Genomic DNA, 20,978 nt, shown 5'->3' on the forward strand with positions numbered 1-20,978 from the left:
TAATAAAAACGAATTTTGGCAAAAAAATGTGTGTTTCTATTAAACGATACGAACTTTTCAGTCGATCTGTTATATATATATATATATATATATATATATATATATATATATATATATATATATATATATATATATATATATATATATATATATATATATATATATATATATATATATATATATATATATATATATATATATATATATATATATATATATATATATATATATATATATATATATATATATATATATATATATATATATATATATATATATATATATATATATATATATATATATATATATATATATATATATATATATATATATATATATATATATATATATATATATATATATATATATATATATATATATAATATATATATATATATATATATATATATATATATATATATATATATATATATATATATATATATATATATATATATATATATATATGTATATATACTTAGCATTTGTTAGTTGCGCCAATGATTGCGCAAATTCTAGAACCACCATCGCCACTAATGAAACTAGATCTCCACCATTTTCCTTTCATTTTAAAAATTGAAGTTCCTCAATGCGTGCACATGATTGACGATGCAGAAATTTTCTACGATTTCAATCGGTGCAATTTTCGTGAGTTAAGTGCTGAAATTACACGAATTAACTGGGTGGAGATACTGGCGCATGGCACTTTGGATGAAGCAATAGAGAAGTTCTATTATGAATTAGATACAATTTTTCGATATCTCGTGCCTAGAAGAAAACGCAGATATCAATCTAATAACAAACAACCTTGGTGGAATGGAGAGCTGCGTAACCTCAGGAATCGTCTAAGGAAAGCTCGCAAACGATTTTTCCGGACAAAAAATCTAGATGACAAATTGCTCGTTCGTGATTTGGAACACCAGTTTGAATTATTGAACGCATCGTGTTTTCGGCTGTACGTCTCACGGATGGAGATCAATTTGAAGGCTGACCCGAAACAATTTTGGTCTCATCTGCGAAATAAAACTTCTTCCCGTGGAATTCCTGTCAGTGTCCACTATCGTCACCAATCTTCGTCGACAGTTTCGGATTCAGCCAACCTATTCTCGTCATTCTTTCAAAGCGTGCTAAGTAATAACTCACCGCCTTTGTCAGAATCGTACCTGAGTAGTTTGCCGTAGGTATTCTTTGAGTATACCTGCTACTGCTTTTACTGAACGCGAGGTGTACAACAATCTACGACAAGTCGATGGATCGAAGGGGCCAGGATCTGACGGGTTACCTCCGACGCTCGTGAAGGAATGTTCTTCTGCTTTGGCTTTACCTGCATCTCTGCTTTTCAACCGCTCGCTTGCCGAGCACTATTTTCCAGCGAAGTGGAAAGAAGCTGTAATTGTTCCTGTTCACAAAACTGGAAACGTGCACGATGTCACCAATTATAGAGGAATTTCTATCCTAAGCTGTTTACCAAAAGTATTCGAACGCATGGTGTTGGATGTTCTTTACCCATCAGTAAAGCATATTATCTCCACTGATCAGCATGGGTTTGTCAAAAAGCGGTCTACTACCACCAATTTAATGAGCTACGTTTCTTTATTGATAGACAAACTTGATAAACGACAACAAATCGATGCGGTGTATTTTGATTTTTCAAAAGCATTCGACCGTGTTCCTCATCAGTTCGCTGTGGAAAAATTGAGGCGTAGTGGATTCCCTGTTTGGTTAACCAATTGGATTCTATCATATCTCACGGATCGTAATGCTTCCGTACGAATCGGATCTGCACTCTCGGATTCATTTCACGTTACTTCGGGTGTACCGCAAGGGAGCCATCTCGGACCACTTCTTTTCGTGTTATTCGTGAATGATCTTTACAGTGAACTGTCGTCATTTAAAGTAACGTATGCTGACGACCTCAAAATTTATCGCATCATTACAAGCCTTGTGGATTGCTGTGCTCTACAAATGGATATTGACCGAATCCTTGATTGGTGTGACAGAAACGGTATGACAGTAAACGTTAAGAAATGTAATGTGATCACTTTCTCACGGGCACAGTCTCCAATTATTTTCGAATACTCCATGATGATGGCTTCAGTTGAACGAGTTTCGTCTATTAAAGACTTGGGCATTATTCTCGATTGCAAGCTCCGTTTCATCGAACAGTTTTCATTCGTTACTGCGAAGGCCTATGCAGTTTTGGGACTAATCAAACGAAACACTCAAAACTTCAACGACGTGTACTGCCTCAAAACAGTTTACATCGCACTAGTACGCAGTATTCTGGAGTATGGAGTTACAATTTGGGCTCCGTATCACGGTGTTCACATCGATCGGATCGAAAGGGTGCAGAAGTGCTTCGTCCGATTCGCACTCCGAAGACTACCTTGGATAAATCGTCCTCAACTACCTCGTTACGAGAATCTCTGTGCTCTCATCAACCTACCTACTTTACAAAACAGACGTATACTCCTTCAACAACTCTTCGTGTTCGACCTACTAAATGACAACATTGATTGCCCCATACTACTGGAAAGAATTAATTTTAACGTTCCGGGAAGATCATTGCGAAGAACGGATTTTCTTCGTCGCTCACTTCATCGCACACAGTATGGCCAAAACAACCCAATGGATGTCTGTTGTCATCGTTTCAATACCGCGTATCATTTATTTGATTTTAATATGAGCAAAGACACATTCAAATCGAAAATAATATTTTCGTCTGTGCGATAGGTCACCTCTAGTCGAAGACAATAAAGAAATATAAAAATAAAATATATATATATATATATATATATATATATATATATATATATATATATATATATATATATATATATATATATATATATATATATATATATATATATATATATATATCACGTCATCAATGTTCTTAAACCGCAAGTCTGGACGGAAATAATATCGAAAAAAATTTATGTTGATCATCGACTACTCCACGGATATCATTTTGAAAGCAGTTACGTTAGTCAGGAGAGACTATCAGGTGCATTTACATGTGCGATTAAATTTCTTCAATCTTATTTCCAACATGAAATTTACGATCAACTTACGACAAAAATGAGATAATTGTTTATCCACTCCCCTTTTTGCCTTTCTCTATGGAAAGGTATTAGAATTGCTGGAAAACCCGACTTTCGAACGGAGCCTCGGAGACCCATAGTGTTATATACCATTCGACTCAGCTCGACGAGATCGGAAAATGTCTGTGTGTGTGTGTGTATGTGTGTGTGTATGTGTGTGCACTTTTCGAAGATATTTGAACGCGCTCAATTTTCTCAGAGATGGCTGAACCGATTTGAACAAACTTGGGCTCGTTTGAAAGCTACGGTCGGGCCATTGATCAAGTTCGAAGATCAAATGGCTGTGATTTTTGGTTCCGGAGATATGATTCTATAAGTGACGTAACCGACAAAAAGCGTTGTATTTGAACGCGCTCAATTTTCTCAGAGATGGCTGAACCGATTTGAACAAACTTGGGCTCGTTTGAAAGCTACTGTCGGGCCATTGATCAAGTTCGAAGATCAAATGGCTGTGATTTTTGGTTCCGGAGATATGATTCTATAAGTGACGTAACCGACAAAAAGCGTTGTATTTGAACGCGCTCAATTTTCTCAGAGATGGCTGATCCGATTTCAACAAACTTGGGCTCGTTTGAAAGCTACTGTCGTGCCATTGATCAAGTTCGAAGATCAAATGGTTGTGACTTTTGGTTCCAGAAATATGATTGTATAAGTGACGTAACCGACAAAACACGTTGATTTTTACCGCTCTTGTATATATAAGGGTGCCAAAATTTTGGGATCAACTCTATTTTCGTAAAGTTCTAGTGCTCAAAAGTTTAAGCACCTCGAAAAAAGCCTTCATGCAAAATTTGACCTAAATTGGACATGCTTAAGGGGTGCTGCCCGGTGGTAAAGGTTTGACAATTATCGATCTTGAAAAAGCACCATAGGGGGGAGTACATGAAATTTCCAAAATAAAAAATTTTTTTTGATGCCAAAACTCTTAAAACTGCATAAAACATCGAAATTTAGTGTCATCTCAAAAAAAAATTTTTTTGAAAAAATCAACTTTCTGGGACTTAGAAAAATTTTCATATTTTTTCTAAGTCCCAAAAAGTCGATTTTTTCAAAAAAAAATTTTTTCGAGATGACACTAAATCTCGACGTTTCATGCAATTCTAAGCCTTTTGGCATCAAAAATTTTTTTTCGATTTCGAAAATTTCATGTACTCCCCCCTATGGTGATTTTTCAAGATATATGAAAATTTCACTAAGTGGACTAAGAAGGCTTTTTTAGATTAGCATCACTGTTCTCATACAAATAGGCAACGCAAATGTCAAGCACTAGTTTGGAAAAATGATGCTGACTGTGTGACATAAACACTGAAGCATGCTTTTGTGAACTACTCGAATCAATCTGACTCAATTGGCGTCTAAAATTATTTAATAAATGTATGAAACATATTTTCATGAGACTGTTATGAAAGAAGAGAAAGGCATTATCACACCACTAGGTGGATTAAGAAGGGTTTTTTAATTTTTGAGTTGGTTATGCTGATTGGACTGTCAAGCTACCATTAGAGAAAAAACCTGTTTTAATCCACCTAGTGATGTAATGATGCCTTTCTCATGTACTTATAATATTGTGGTATTCAATTCAAAATATTTCTGTTCGATTTTTGAAAGAAACCAAGAGATTGTTTGTGAATAACATACTGAATAAAACAGTGCTTTGATTGCCTAAGTCATCGTTAAGAAAACGAAGTGGGTTTAATATTATATGGTTCCGGAGATATGATTCTATAAGTGACGTAACCGACAAAAAGCGTTGTATTTGAACGCGCTCAATTTTCTCAGAGATGGCTGAACCGATTTTTAACAAACTTGGGCTCGTTTGAAAGCTACTGTTGGGCCATTGATCAAGTTCGAAGATCAAACGGCTGAGACTTTTGGTTCCAAAGATATGATTGTATAAGTGACGTAACCGACCTAAAGCGTTGCATTTTAACGCGCTCAATTTTCTTGGAGATGACAACCGATTTTGACAAACTTGGGCTCGTTTGAAAACTACTGTCGGGCCATTGATCAAGTTCGAAAATCAAATGGTTGAGAATTTTAGTTCCAGATATACGATGGTATATGTGACGTAACCGACAAAACAAAAAATCCCAAAATTTTGGCACCCTTATATAATATATATATATATATATATATATATATATATATATATATATATATATATATATATATATATATATATATATATATATATATATATATATATATATATATATATATATATATATATATATATATATATATATATATATATATATATATATATATATATATATATATATATATATATAAAAGGGTGCCAATATTTTGGGATCACCTCTATTTTCGTTTATATATATATATATATATATATATATATATATATATATATATATATATATATATGAGCTAAATCGGACATGCGTAAGGGGTACTGCCCGGTGGTAAAGGTTTAACAATTTTCGATCTTGAAAAAGCACCATAGGGGGGGAATACATGAAATTTTCAAAATCGAAATTTTTTTTTGATGACAAAACTCTTAAAACTGCATAAAACATCGAAATTCAGTGTCATCTCAAAAAAAAATTTCTTGAACAAATCAACTTTCTCATAAAGTCGATTTAATCAAAAAAAAATTTTTTCGAGATGAAACAAAATTTCATATTTTATGCACTAAACTAAATTTCATATTTTTTGCAGAGTTTTGGCAAAAAAACAAATTTCGATTTTGGAAATTTCATGTACTCCCCCCTATGGTACTATTTCAAGATCGAAAATTGTCAACCCTTTACCACCGGGCAGCACCCCTTACGCATGTCCGATTTAGCTCAAATTTGCCATGAAGGCTTTTTTCGAGGTGCATAAACATAAACTTAAACTTATATATATATATATATATATATATATATATATATATATATATATATATATATATATATATATATATATATATATATATATATATATATATATATATATATATATATATATGTATATGTATGTATATATATATATATATATATATATATATATATATATATATATATATATATATATATATATATATATATATATATATATATATATATATATATATATATATATATATATATATATATATATATATATATATATATATATATATATATATATATATATATAAGAACGGTAAAAATCAACGTGGTTTGTCGGTTACGACACATATACCATCATATATCTGGCACCAAAAGTCACAACCATTTGATTTTCGAACTTGATCAATGTTCCTACAGCTTAGCCTTCAAACGAGCCCAAGTTTGTCATCTTATCTTCAAACGAGCCCAAGCCATCTCCAAGAAAATTGAGCGCGTAAAAATACAACGCTTTTACAACATTGGATTTGGAAAACGGGTTTTTTCATGTTCCAGTCGAAGAATCCAGTCGAAAATATACCTCATTTGTAACACCTTCCGGGCAGTATGAGTTTCAAGTAACTCCATTCGGATTGAGTACCTCACCGACCGTCTTCCAACGCTCGTAAAAAATGTTGTCATCGTATATATAGATGATCTATTAATTCCGGCAAGAAACGAGCAAGAGGGATTAGACAAGCTCCAGCAAGTCTTAGAGGTTGCGCAACAACATGGACCTCGAGTCAAATGGTCGAAATGTCAAATTCTCAAATGAGATATTGAATATCTAGGATACGAATTGGCAGAGGGTGAAATAAGACCAGCCAGCACCAGGAAAAACAGTAGCTGTGAAACATTTTCCAGATCCGATAAATTTCAAAGAAATGCACAGGTTTCTGGGGCTTACTGGATATTTTAGAAAGTTCGTAAGGAACTATTCTCTAATTGCGAAGCTGCTTACTGATATGTTGCAGAAGGATACAAAGTTTATATTTAATTCAGAACATAGAATTGCAATAGAACAATTAAAAGCAGCATTAGCCATCCATTAGCCGTAACTGAATTGCACACGGACGGTTGTAGGTCAGGATATGGAGCGATACTATTACAAAGGTGTGAATCAAAAAACTCACTTTCAAGGATCACATTGAAGGAATCCAGGCAAAGTGTAATAAATATATTAAATTTTTATATCCTCTTATAAACAGAAATTCTAAGCTGTGTTTAAAAAACAAGTTGTTAATTTATAAACAAATTTTCAGACCAGCCATGCTTTATGCAGTACCAATTTGGTCAAGTTGTTGTTCCACCAGGAAGAAAACGCTTCAAAGGATTCAGAATAAAATTCTGAAAATGATTTTGAAGCGTAATCCCTGGTTTAGTACAAATGAGTTACACAGACTTACAAATATAGAACCATTAGATGTAATAATATTATAAGCAAATTCCGACAAAAATCGATGCAATCTTCAATTGAATCGATTCGCTCTCTGTATTAGTTAGTAAGTTAGTATATAAGTTCCTTGTCCCCATTACACAATACAAGTAGATTTAGAATTTTCCCTACACAAAAATCTCAGAATTGCGGAAGCAAATGATGTCCTCATGGTAACAACCAAATCATATATATAATAGGGCTGAACAGTCACCACTTGTGGCTGAACACCCAATTTAAATCTTAATAAATAATTTTTACTCATATTCCAATAAATAGTTATTTAAAAAAAGTGTGAATCAGACAACAAGTTTCATCCAGTTTATTACTTCAGTAGAAAATCGTCTGCAGCGGAGAAGAATTATCCGAGCTACGAACTCGAAGTTTTGGCGATAGTTTCAGCTTTGAAAAAGTTTAGGGTTTATCTGTTGGGTATACCGTTTAAAATAGTGACTGACTGTTCGGCTTTCAAAATGACAATGGAAAAGAAAGATATCGCTCCAAGAATCGCTGGATGGGCACTTCTGTTAGAGGAATATGAGTACAGTCTCGAACATCGACCAGGAAGCAGCATGAAGCACGTTGACGCCCTTAGTCGAAATCCGTACGTGCATTTGTTGCAATGCAACGTGATTGAACAAATTGAAGCTGCCCAGTATAGAGACGAAAAACTCAACGCTATTGTGAAGATATTGAATATTCAGACTTATGGTGATTATTTTTTGGATCATGGAGTCCTCTACAGACAATATGATGGTGGGAAGCTATTAGTTGTTCCAAGTGCATTACAGAATTCAGTGATTCGACAAATTCATGAACAAGGGCATTTTGGCGTAATGAAAATGAAGGAGCTTATCCAACGAGAATATTGGATCGACAAAGTAGAAGAAAAATTGGAAAGATTCGTAAAATCGTGCATTACTTGTATACTTGCTTCTCGAAAAATGGATAAAAGAGAAGGTTTCCTTCACCCTATTCCAAAGGACGATGTACCCCTTTCAACATATCACGTCGATCATTTGGGTCCTTTGACTGCGTCAAAGAAACAATACCGTTATATTTTGACAATCGTAGATGCATTCACTAAGTTCGTCTGGATCTACCCAGTCAAATCAACGACATCGGAGGAAGTTTTGAGAAAGCTAAAAGTACAAAAGGCGACGTTTGGCAATCCCGCCAGGATCATATCTGATCGTGGAACAGCTTTCACATCGACAGTGTTTCAACAATACTGTGAGCAGGAAAATATCGAACATTTGTTAACGACGACCGGAGTGCCTAGGGGCAATGGACAAGTTGAGAGGATTCACGGTATAATTGTTCCTGCCTTTGCTAAACTTTCCATCGATAATGCTGAAAACTGGTATCGGCACGTAGGAAAACTACAACGTTTTTGAATAACTCATTTCAACGGACCATCATTCGCAACCCATTTGAATTGTTATTTGGAACTACCATGAGACCCCCGGAAGACGTTAAACTGGCTGAAGCAATATAGTTGGAACGAGCTGATCTGTATGATTATGCTAGACGCGAAGAACGTGCTGAAGCCAAAATGAATATTAAGGATGCGCAGCGAAAAATGAAGCAGTATTTCGACCGTAACCGGAAAGAAGCGATCGAGTACGAAGTTGGAGACTTGGTAGCCATAAACCGTACACAATTTGGGATAAGGCTAAAGATTGCTCGGAAATTCTAAGGACCCTATAGAGTGATTAAAAAGAAGAGGAACGATAGATACGATGTCGAAAGAGTTGGAGTTAGAGTTAGAGTTTGCATCATCCGGGCCGGATGATGGTCAGTCTGGCCGAGTGTTATTCCTTGATTCCTAAGTTCTATATACACTGAAGTCTTTTTTTATGCGAATTTACGTACCGCATAAAAAAACCGCATCAAAAAAACCGCATAACTCTGAAAATTCGCATAAAAAGAACGCATAACTCTGAAAATTCGCATAAAAAAAGTCGCGTAAAAAAACCGCATAAAAAACACCTCAGAATATATATATATATATATATATATATATATATATATATATATATATATATATATATATATATATATATATATATATATATATATATATATATATATATATATATATATATATATATATATATATATATATATATATATATATATATATATATATATATATTGATCAATGACCCGACAGTAGCTTTCAAACAAGCCCAAATTTGTTAAAATCGGTTCAGCGATCTCCGAGAAAATTGAGCGCGTTAAAATAGAAAGCTTTTTGTCGGTTACGTCACTTATTCAATCATATCTCCGGAACCAAAAGTCTCAGCCATTTGATCTTCGAACTTGGTCCGACAGTAGGTTTCAAACGAGCCCAAGTTTGTTAAAATCGGTTCAGCCATATCTGGGAAAATTGAGCGCCCTCAAATATCTTCAAGAAGTGCACACACATACACACACGCACACACACAGACATTTTCCGATCTCGTCGAACTGAGTCGAATAGTATATAACACTATAGGTCTCCGAGGCTCCGTTCGACAGTCGGTTTTTCCAGCAAGGCTAATACCTTTCTATAGAGAAAGGCAAAAACCCTTCTAAGTCCACTTAGTGGAATTTTCATATATTTTAAAAAATCATGAAAATTTCAAAATCAACAAAAAATTGTTGATGCCGAAAGGCTTAGAATTGCATGGAACGTCGAGATTTAGTGTTATCTCGAAAAAAAAAATTTTTTGAAAAAATCGACTTTTGGGATTTAAAAAAATATCAGTCCCAGAAAGTAGATTTAAAAAAAAATTTTTTTTGAGATGACACTAAATTTTGATGTTGTATGCAGTTTTGGCATCAAAAAAAGTTTTCAATTTTGGAAATTTCATGTACTCCCCCCTATGGTGCTTTTTCAAGATCGAAAATTGTCAAACCTTTACCACCGGGCAGCATCCCTTACGCATGTCCGACTTAGTTCAAATTTTGCATGAGGGCTTTTTTCGAGGAACTTAAACTTTTGAGCACTAGAGCTTACCGAAAATAGAGGTGATCCCATAATTTTTACACCCTTATATATATATATATATATATATATATATATATATATATATATATATATATATATATATATATATATATATATATATATATATATATATATATATATATATATATATATATATATATATATATATATATATATATATATATATATATATATATACATATATATATATATATATATATATATATATATATATATATATATATATATATATATATATATATATATATATATATATATATATATATATATATATATATATATATATATATATGTATATAATTTTGAATTTAGTCCCGTAGTTGGAGTTTTAAAAAAAGCAAAGAAACTGAACACCTGTCTCTGTAATTCGTCGGGGGGGGGGGGGGGGGTGAAGAAGTGTCGTCCTCGGCACTTGGTTGGTTGTCTGGGGGTTTGGAATCTGACCTCCTTCGGCGTTGAATTTTCTTGGATGTTTTGTTTTTAGTGAATTTCAGGTGCAAATAGACAATGAACAGAGTGATTAGTAACAATGATGAAGATAGTGATGTACCTCCTATTAGGCTCCATTTCCATCTTTGATCGGTCTCCTGTTGCAGGTTGTTTCTGTTGGAAAGCACTACATTTTCTATTTTTGCAATGTCGTGCGTCTTTACAATTTGTTTATGGATAACTAGATCGTGCAAGGCTCCTTGGATTGTTCCAATATCGCTAATTTTTTCTTTGGATGGTAAATTATATCCCATGTAGGTGATTGTACAGTTTGAGAATGATAGTACGAAACTCCCGGACAGGTATCTATTACTTGGTCCGCAGTTAGAGCGTAGCTTGGAGTGTTGAGCATTCTGAATTAGAATTTGATTGTCGGTAATTAGTTTTCCTGAAGTTGCGGTACTTCGCCCATAACGAGTGGGTAAATGCATGAGTCCTTATATTCCTTAATGTAGGTATTCAGTTGAACGTAATCATCGGGTTTTGATGTAGTGAAGAGCTGTTTATTTTTTTTGATTATGAACTGAGGATAGTCTTTTATGATGGTGTTGTTTTGAATTACTGGATAAATTCGGATGATCACTGATTCTTCCGGTTCCAACTCTGGAACATGTAGTATGTACAGTAATGTATTTTTGCTGCTTGCTATTTTTGAGGTTACCAAGTTGAGTACTTCTTCGGGTATATCTGTTCGGATTCCCTGGTTGTTCAGAATTGTTCTTACTAGATGTATTTCCCTATTGGATAGTATTTTACTGTTTGTGACGTGCATTTTGGAGAATAGTATTGCTTCTTGGATGTTGATTAGAATTTTGTTAAGGGTATCGATATTCATCATTGTTGTAATCCTATCTATTTCGTTTTAGGTTTTTTTCTTTGATGTGCTTTTTTTCTATTATCTGGTTTATGGTGGACGTCAAATCTGCGATGCTGTTGCCGATTTGCTTGTTTATTTTGATTTGGTGGTTGTTTTCATTTATGAGTTGATTTAATGTTTTGTTGATGATTCGTAAGTCTTGGGCACCTGGGTTGCCGGCGATCCATTTCCATACCGTGCCAATGGTCTCCCATCTTTTGCTCCTATGGGTCGTTGGTTTGATTTGTAGATAGTTGGAATATAGTTCGCGTATCTTATGTTTGCTAATTTGGTTCAATATACTGTCGTTCTGTGTTTCTTGGTAGACTATACTTGTTAATTGGTTGATTGTTATTTCTATATCAGTAAGGTTGATTGGGTGTATGATTCTGATGTTTCCTGTCTGTATTTTACAATGTGTTATTTTATGCATTAATATAGGGTCCGTGTTAAGGTTTCTTATGTTCATATCTTGACATGAATTTTTTGTTATAATGATGATAATTCCTATGTATAGAGAGAGCATCTGTAAGGCGTAATGTGAGAGGAAAAATAGAGTTAACTTTGTTCTTTTTTCTTGTCTTTTGATTTTGTTTTTATGTCGTTTGACTAAATTATTTTTCATGAATGTGCGATCGGTTACAGATTTAGCGTTGTCCTTGTTTGCTCTTGCTTGAGTCTTGGTACGGATATTTGGAATAATGTAAACCTCTTGACCCTCATTGATTGGTGGCGGGTATTCTCTTCTTATATTTTGATTGGTAATGTACTCTTGTGATTTTTCCATATTTCTTTTTGCTTTTGAAAAAAGTTCCTGTGCATATTTTATAATTTCTTCTGGATTTACAATATTTGTTTTGATTAAATAGGATTTCATTCGATGTATATTTAGTTGAAGAATGAACGGTATTATTATATAACGCAACTGACAATTTTACGATTGATTTGGTACCCATTGTTCTGAATTTATGTTTGTTTGTATTAATGATTTCGATTATAGTAGAATGTGTGCGTTCTATTTGTCCGTTAGATTCGGAGGACGCTGCGTATTCTATTTGTGAACCGAGCTGGCTAAGAAAATCCCTAAGTTGGATGGATCTAAAGGTGGTTTCGTGATCTGTGATTATTTTCTTGGGTACTCCGAATGTACTAATAAATTTTCTTAGTGCTTTTTGCACATGTATTAAATTTTTTGATTTGATGTATATCATTTGGAGAAATTTTGAGAATGAATCGATCAATGATAAAAAACAATGTTTGTCTATAATATCCATGTGGATTCTTTCTAACGGCTTGTTCGTTATGGGCCTAGGAGATATTTTAATGTTAAAGGGTTTTCTTTCGTATTTTTGACTGTTACATATCTCACAAGAGTTTATGAATTTTCTAATTTTTGCGCAAATGTTTGGGAAAAAGTATGACCGTTTAATTTGTGCTTCTACTTCTGTTATTCCTCGATGCGCTCTCTCGTGTTCTTTTGTAATTATTTGATCTTGTCTATTTTCGTTTTGAACGTCTTCCACTATTTTATCGGTGAAGACATAGTGACCTTTCTAATTAAAATTCTCTTTATAGGATTCCTGGATGGTTTGTATAAGATTTACTGGCGCCATAAAGGCGCTTTGTTTGCCGTTGGGAAAGAGCTTTAAAAAGTGCTTTATTTGATCTTTACTGAAGTTATTTTGGGATATAATCGTTCGTTGGAAATTTTGAAAAAGGGTTTCCTGTATGATTGTGTCTAAACGTGAAATTTGAAGATTATTTGGTTTCGGTAGTAGTTTAGCGGACGTTCGGAGAAGTGTATGAAATAATCGGATGAATCATCGGCGGAGTGTATTGTTTGAGATTTAGAGGAGTTGGAGAGGGTTTCAAAATGTTCTGTATCGGGGGGGTTGTTGACCATGGATGCTGCATCTTCTTCGTGGTTCCTGGGATCTGTAATGTTGGAAGTTTCGTTAATATTAGTTTCTATTGGTATTCTACTTAACGCGTCTGCTGCGACGTTGGATTTTCCTTCCCTATATTTAACGTCATAGTCGTAGTTTTCTAGATCTAGTCGCCAACGTAGAATTTTTGAGTTTTAATGTGGAACACATTTTTGTTTTCTATATAGGCGTGCAAACTAGAAACTCAAGAAAAATACACGTAGAAATGTGGTCAGGTTTTGAACAATTACAGCTCAGTCAATTTTATATAAATTATTAATATTATGTCAACATTTGATTGGAAATATTTCTACGTATTGATTTGAATGTTCATAGGCATGTATTTTCAATTGTGTATCATTGAAATGTTGATTAATAGCTAGCAGTGTCCTATTTTGTCTGCAAAAAATCTCCGGCATACCGGATTTCCCTGCCATAGTCGACGGTTTTGAAGGAGTAAGCGATATATCAAAGAGAAAGCATTGCTCTGATTGGTCAATCGATGCAAAAGCGCAGCTGCTGGAAGCACGCGAATCTATAAATATAAGCAAAATTATAGCTAACGTTTCAGTCTCACACGTAGCTTGCTAGAGGTAGGTTGTTGCTAGACAGCAAGACAAAAAGTGCCATAAAACGATTTAAAGCTTTAATTTGTATGCTCTGATCTTGTGTCATGCAAGTTCGGATGAAATTCCATGTTATGTCGTTTCGCCTGAGAAATTGGCAACTACCCCAGGGTAAATTTGGAGTGCATAAGATTAATTTCCAATTTATATAAGATGAACTCGATTGATAATAAGAAACTCGCTTCAACCGAAATCGCAGAATGGTTGTAATGGTAGAGAAACGCTATAAAAATAACTGATTGCATACAAAACTTGAACACAAGTTTGGCGAAAAGTAGCTTAAATATCGATATCTGTATCGCAAGCTTAAATATCTATATCCGTATCGTGAACGAAAATATAATTGCATACATTTGGGCTATTTGTTTAATTTTGTCGGCTACAAAACAAATACAAATCACGATAAATAAAGTCTATATTCTGGGTACGCGTGTTCGGTTTTGGTTCCTAATAAAGTTCAATCTAAGCAGACTCTCATGCATTTGCGAATTCAAAAGTGTGACGATTGATTGAACTGTTTGATTGTAGATCATTAGAAATTTTGGTTGCCTTGTTCCACATCAATGGCTCGAGCAACCCCATGGGGCTGATCCTTGTAGTTTTTATCGGAGGTTTTTATGAAAGTAAGTGGTTTATGGTCGGTTATTAAAGTAAATTTTTGTCCGTATAAATAAGGTTTGAATTTATTCACAGCCCATATGATAGTCAATGCTTCTTTTTCATTGGTTGCGTATCGTGATTCTGTGTCTGAGAGTGTTCGAGACGCGAATGCGATTGGACGTTCGACATTGTCTTGTACTTGTGACAACACAGCGCCTAGTGCGAAGCCTGATGCATCTGTAGTTAAGATGAAAGGTTGGTCGAACTGCGGGTACGTCAGTATTTTGTCTGTTGATAGTATTTGTTTTAGTGTATTAAATGAATCTATGTATAAATAGTCTTTTGGTTGAACAGTCGAATCTTTTTTTAGGTATCGGGTCATGGGTCGCGTTATTTTTGAGAAGTCTTTAATGAACCTTCTGTAATACCCGACTAAACCAAGGAATTGCTTGATTTCTTTTTGGGTTTTCGGTAACGGCCATTGAATAATTTTCTCGATTTTTTCGGATTTTGGTTTTACTCCCTCGGACGTTATAATGTGTCCTAAAAATTCGGTCTCTTTTTTCAAAAATTCACATTTATCTAGTTGAATTTTTAAATTAAAATCGGATAAACGTGTTAAAATCAGTTGCAAATTTTCCAAGTGGTTTTTAAGATTATATCCGATGATGATTATATCATCTAGATATACATAGCATCTGGTTCCAATGTATTCATTAAGAATGTTGTTCATGGCTCTCTGAAAAGTTGCAGGAGCATTTTTAAGCCCGAAAGGCATTCTGGTAAACTCGAAGTGTCCTTTATCTGTGGAAAATGCTGTTTTTTCAATATGTTTTGGGTCCATTGGGATTTGATGGAATCCCGATTTCAGATCAATTGTTGTAAAATATTCGGATTTTCCCAAAGAATCCAATATTTCTTCGATTTGGGGCATTGGGTATTTGTCATCGATGGTATGCTCATTACGCTTCCTACAATCGATGACGACTCGTACTTTTCTTTTCCCTGAGGCGTCCATTTTTTTTGGAACTACCCATATGGGTGATGAGTACGGGCTTTTAGATAGCCGGATGATGCCGTTGTCTAGCATCTCCTGGATATGTTCATGGATATCTTGTTTAAATTGGTGAGGGTACCGGTAATTTTTTGTATAAATTGGAGAGTTATTCGTAGTATGGATTTTATGTTTGGTTGCGGAAGTAGACGTTAATTTTTCTTCGTTTCTTTGAATTACACGTTCATGTTTTTTCAGAACGTTTAACAATTCGGACTTCTCTAGTTTCGAAAGATGGCTTGTTCTAATTTTAGTCTCTATATCAGTATCTGGGTTGTTTTTTGAAAGGTCGATGCTATTAGGAGGAATCGTTTCGAAGTTGTTAACTTTTAGTTGAAGTTTTGGTAATTTTACGGGGTGTTTGGATGAGGAAATTATGTGTATGACTGACTTTTTGTTTTCTGCTTTGTACAAACCGGGGTGAATGAATGTTTTCTTGCAAAGTTTTTGGTAGGTTGGTACAAACCAGTCGCCATTATTTGTTGTTTCTATGGTTACACAGTGGTTATAGAGTCGTCTAGCTGGATAGAACTTCGAGTAAGATAGTTGTTTATCGAGAAATTTTATAGTTTCGTTTTCGTAATCGATGTGTGATTTCAATTTGGCAAGAGTATCCGAACCTATTATACCATCGAAGAAATGGTGGAATTTTTTAACGTAAAATGAGAGTGGTTTGAGACTACCATTGAAGAAATCATGGTCACGTAACTGGTTCCACACACATTTTTGATTTCTGTGTCTGGGGTAATTTTGGTGTTTTCTAAAATATTAGGTGCGATAATGTTTTTGTTCGCTCCTGTGTCTATTAACATTTTAATTTGTTCTCTAGTAGTTGGATGAATAAGTTTTAAATAAGGTAAATAATTTAGGTTCTCTCGTGATTTGTGTTGACCGAGTGAAAATTTAGGTCCAGTGCTTCTTCGTCTTCAGACTCCGATTCCGAAATTGGTTCAGGTTGGGACTCTTCGTGGGGTGGATTCTTTGTCGTCTCGTGATTATTTATGGTTCTCTTATTAATAGTTAATCGGATCCGAGTGGAACCGGTTTCCATAGGTTCCGATTCATTTATTTGAATTTCTTGTTTAATTTGTTTTTTGTTCTGGTTAAATTTGTTAGTTCGGGGTTTCTTATCGAAGTCTTTGTACTTGTTTTTTTGTCGTGATTTTCTGATTGTATTTTGTGTGCTGCGATTTCTTTAGATTGAAGTTTGCAGAGGAACGCGTATGCGTCCTCCATGTCTTTAGGCCTGGCGGCCTGTGCATAGCCGAAATAGGGTTCTGTCAAGACGGATATAAGTGCTGCCAGGGCATCCTCTTCGATAAATTCGTTTATTGTGTCCCAGCTGTGTTTGTACCGTTCGTTTTGTTTTGCTAATGTCTTTATATTTTGAACGATTTCTTTAGATTTTTGATAGTATCTTGTTATGGTCATACCGTCGGTCATCCGACATTGGCACAATTGGCATTTGTACGTTGACAATTCCTGGCGGTCTCCCAGTGCATTAATTAAAATCAATTTGATTTCTTCGAAACTGTCTGGGTTGCCAGCCAGGCATAGGACGTCTTTAGCTTTTCCTTGAATTTTGTTTGATATAGCTGTTATGTACATTTTGAACTGTTGGGGAGACACATGCGGCTCGAAAGCATTCAAAGTTTCCTCCGCTGTTTCTAGCCAAGAATTCAACTGTTTCCTATTGCCGTCGTAGGTTGGTATCATTTTGATCGGGTCTGGTATTTTGAAAAGTTGATCAATATTGGTGGTTACATATTGCGTGCTTGTTGAGGAAGGAAATGTGTTCGTGTCCAACCTCGTTTGAAATTGAGAGAACATGTTATCATGTTCTGTTTGTTTTGCGAAGAATGACTCCATCATCTGCATCATCGCCTGTAATTGAGCGTTTATTTGCTCCATATTGCTATTTAGTGAAAGATTTTCTATGGAAGGAATTTCCTTTACTGGTATATCTGCTAGATCTCCTGAGTCAGAAGAGACACTGCTTTCTTCTGAATCTGATGATACACACGCACTGTCTCTAATCTGATTCCACAAATGGTGGATTCGATTATGACTTTTTTTCTTTTTTGGCATGTGTTGCAAAAGAATATTTCGAGCGCACACGTTCGCTTAGAACTCGTGTGGCTACTGAAATTGTGCTTCGCTCAGAACTTCACAATTTCAAGGAAGTCGAATTTCGCTTAGAACACTTCGTACTTTCAGCGGTGGGTCTTGTTATACACTTATATGAAAGAGTAAAACAAACTCACCTTAGCAATCGTTTTGTGCGGGATTCGGGGTTCTTCCAGTGATAGCGTAGGGTGCACGGTGGAGCCTCAACTCTGTAAAGATGCTAGCACTCACTATAGTTCTTTAGTTCGTGGTTCGCGGACTCACTTTAGTTGGATTTACAAATCCTAACTTTTACACTGTTTTTTACACTCACTACTTGTTCACTATTTTACTGGAACCGCACGGCTGCGCCAATTTTGAATTAAGTCCCATAGCTGGAGTTTAAAAACCTGTTTTAATCCACCTAGTGGTGTAATGATGCCTTTCTCATGTACATACAATATTGTGGTATTCTATTCAAAAAATCGAGTTTATTCTCTTCGAGTTTAGAAAGAAACCAAGAGATTGTTTATGCATAATATACAGAATAAAACAGTGCTTTGATTGCGTAAGCCATCCTTAAGAAAACGAAATGGGTTCATTATTATATGCACTTTCCGGAATCCGGAACCGGATACCGGAAACCAGGATAGCCGGAAACAGTTTTTTTAGTTGCCTACTGATAATGACTATCGATTTGTGTAGTTTTGAAACCAGTTTAGAAATTTTTTTACGTTTTTTGTTTCGCCGGTTTAAGTGACGGTGTACAATATTGAACACACTTTACCCTATAATTCCGAAACCGGAAGTCGGATCCGGATGAAACTCAGGAATTCCGTATGGGACCGGAAGACCTTTCATTTGAATCTAAGTTTGTGGAAATCGGTCAAACCATCGCTGAGAAAAGTGAGTGAGATCCATTTTGGTATATATGACCACTATTTCCGGTACTTCCGGAACCGGATACCGGGAACCAGGATAGCCGGAATCGGTTTGTTTAGTTGCCTATTGATAATGACTATCGATTTGTGTAGTTTTGAGACCAGTTTAGAAAATTTTTTACGTTTTTTGTTTCGCCCGTTTAAGTGACGGTGTACAATATTGAACACACTTTACCCTATAATTCCGGAACCGGAAGTCGGATCCGGATGAAACTCAGGAATTCCGTATGGGACCGGAAGACCTTCATTTGAATCTAAGTTTGTGAAAATCGGTCAAACCATCGCTGAGAAAAGTGAGTGATATCCATTTTGGTATATACGACCACTATTTCCGGTACTTCCGGAACCGGATACCGGGAACCAGGATAGCCGAAATCGGTTTGTTTAGTTGCCTACTGATAATGACTATCGATTTGTGTAGTTGTGAGACCAGTTTAGACAAGTTTTTACGTTTTTTGTTTCGCCGGTTTAAGTGACGGTGTACAATATTGACCACACTTTACCCTATAATTCCGGAACCGGAAGTCGGATTCGGATGAAATTCAGGAATTCCGTATGGGACCACGAGACTTTTAATTTGAATCCTAGTTTGTCAAAATCGGTTCAGCCATCTCCGAGAAAATCTAGTGAGATTATTTGACACATACACACACACACACACACACACAGACATTGCTCAGCTCGATGAACTGAGTCGAATGGTATATGACACTTGGCCCTCCGGGCCAATTTTCACTGGTCGGTTTTTCAAGTGATTGCATAACCTTTCTATATGAGAAAGGCAAAAACCTTTCTCAGTCCACTTAGTGGAATTTTCATATATCTTGAAAAATCACTGTAGGGTACATGAGTACATGAGATTTTCGAATTTGAAAAAAAATTTTGATTCCAAAAGACTTAGAATTGCATGAAACTTTGAGATTTAGTGTCATCTCAAAAAAAATTAATTTTTTAAATCGACTTTTTGGGACACAATATTAAAATTTTTCTAAGTCCCAGAAAGTTGATTTAAAATAAAAAATGTTTTTTGAGAGGACACTAAATTTCGATGTTTTATGCAGTTTTAAGAATTTCGGCATCAAAAAGTACGGGTGTGTAATGTCAGAGACATAACTTAATGTCGTGAATACGAATATGACACGCTTTATTTATCCTTCCGAATTCGAATTGGTAATTGATCGATTGTTTGAATTGTGCAACTTTCCCCTCTTTCATTACTAGAAATTTAAACGATGCGCTTAGACTAAATTACAGATTAGTTACATTATACATTCTGAAACGCAATTAAATATTATGAAATAAGCAGTATAGTTCTTTATAATAAAATAATGGTGGCTCTGAAAAGAACTTTTTATGAAAGCTTTCGCGATGGAGAGTGACGAGTTGAGTTAGTTCAGCACGCAGACTCTGAATTGTAAACCCATATTCTGAAACTTGAAGACGATTTTTCGCCATGACTACCAGAATGGGTTGTATAGAGTACAGTTAAGTAAATTTCCGCATAATTCTTTAGGAGTATTATTATGGTTCAAAAAAGAACCGAATAGAAGTCTGGAATAAAGAACTGGACCCTGAGTTCAAGAACTAAATCTAGAACCAATAACAGACTCAGAATCCAGTTTCAATTCTAGAACTGCAATTTCAGTTCCGAAATACAGTTCCAGAATCCAGTTTCAGCACGCAGGCTCTGAATTCTAAACCTATATTGCTGAACTAAAATCTAAACTTGAACTTCCCCGTTACAATTACCGAAAAGCAAATAAGTGTTGCAACCAGAGCGTTTGAGGTTTTAACCACGCAGAAGGTGCTCTCTCCGTTGCTGCTGGTTGAAGGTTTAACTCCCACGACGTCTGTTTCCATCGAACGCACGAAAAGAAATGATCGATTTTCACCACGGTTCCCTTTTTATACGCATTCAGTTGAAGATATGTGCCTGACTACCTCAAAATCGTCGTC

This window comes from Malaya genurostris, chromosome 3, assembly GCF_030247185.1.
Source record: "Malaya genurostris strain Urasoe2022 chromosome 3, Malgen_1.1, whole genome shotgun sequence".
NCBI lineage: Eukaryota > Metazoa > Arthropoda > Insecta > Diptera > Culicidae > Malaya > Malaya genurostris.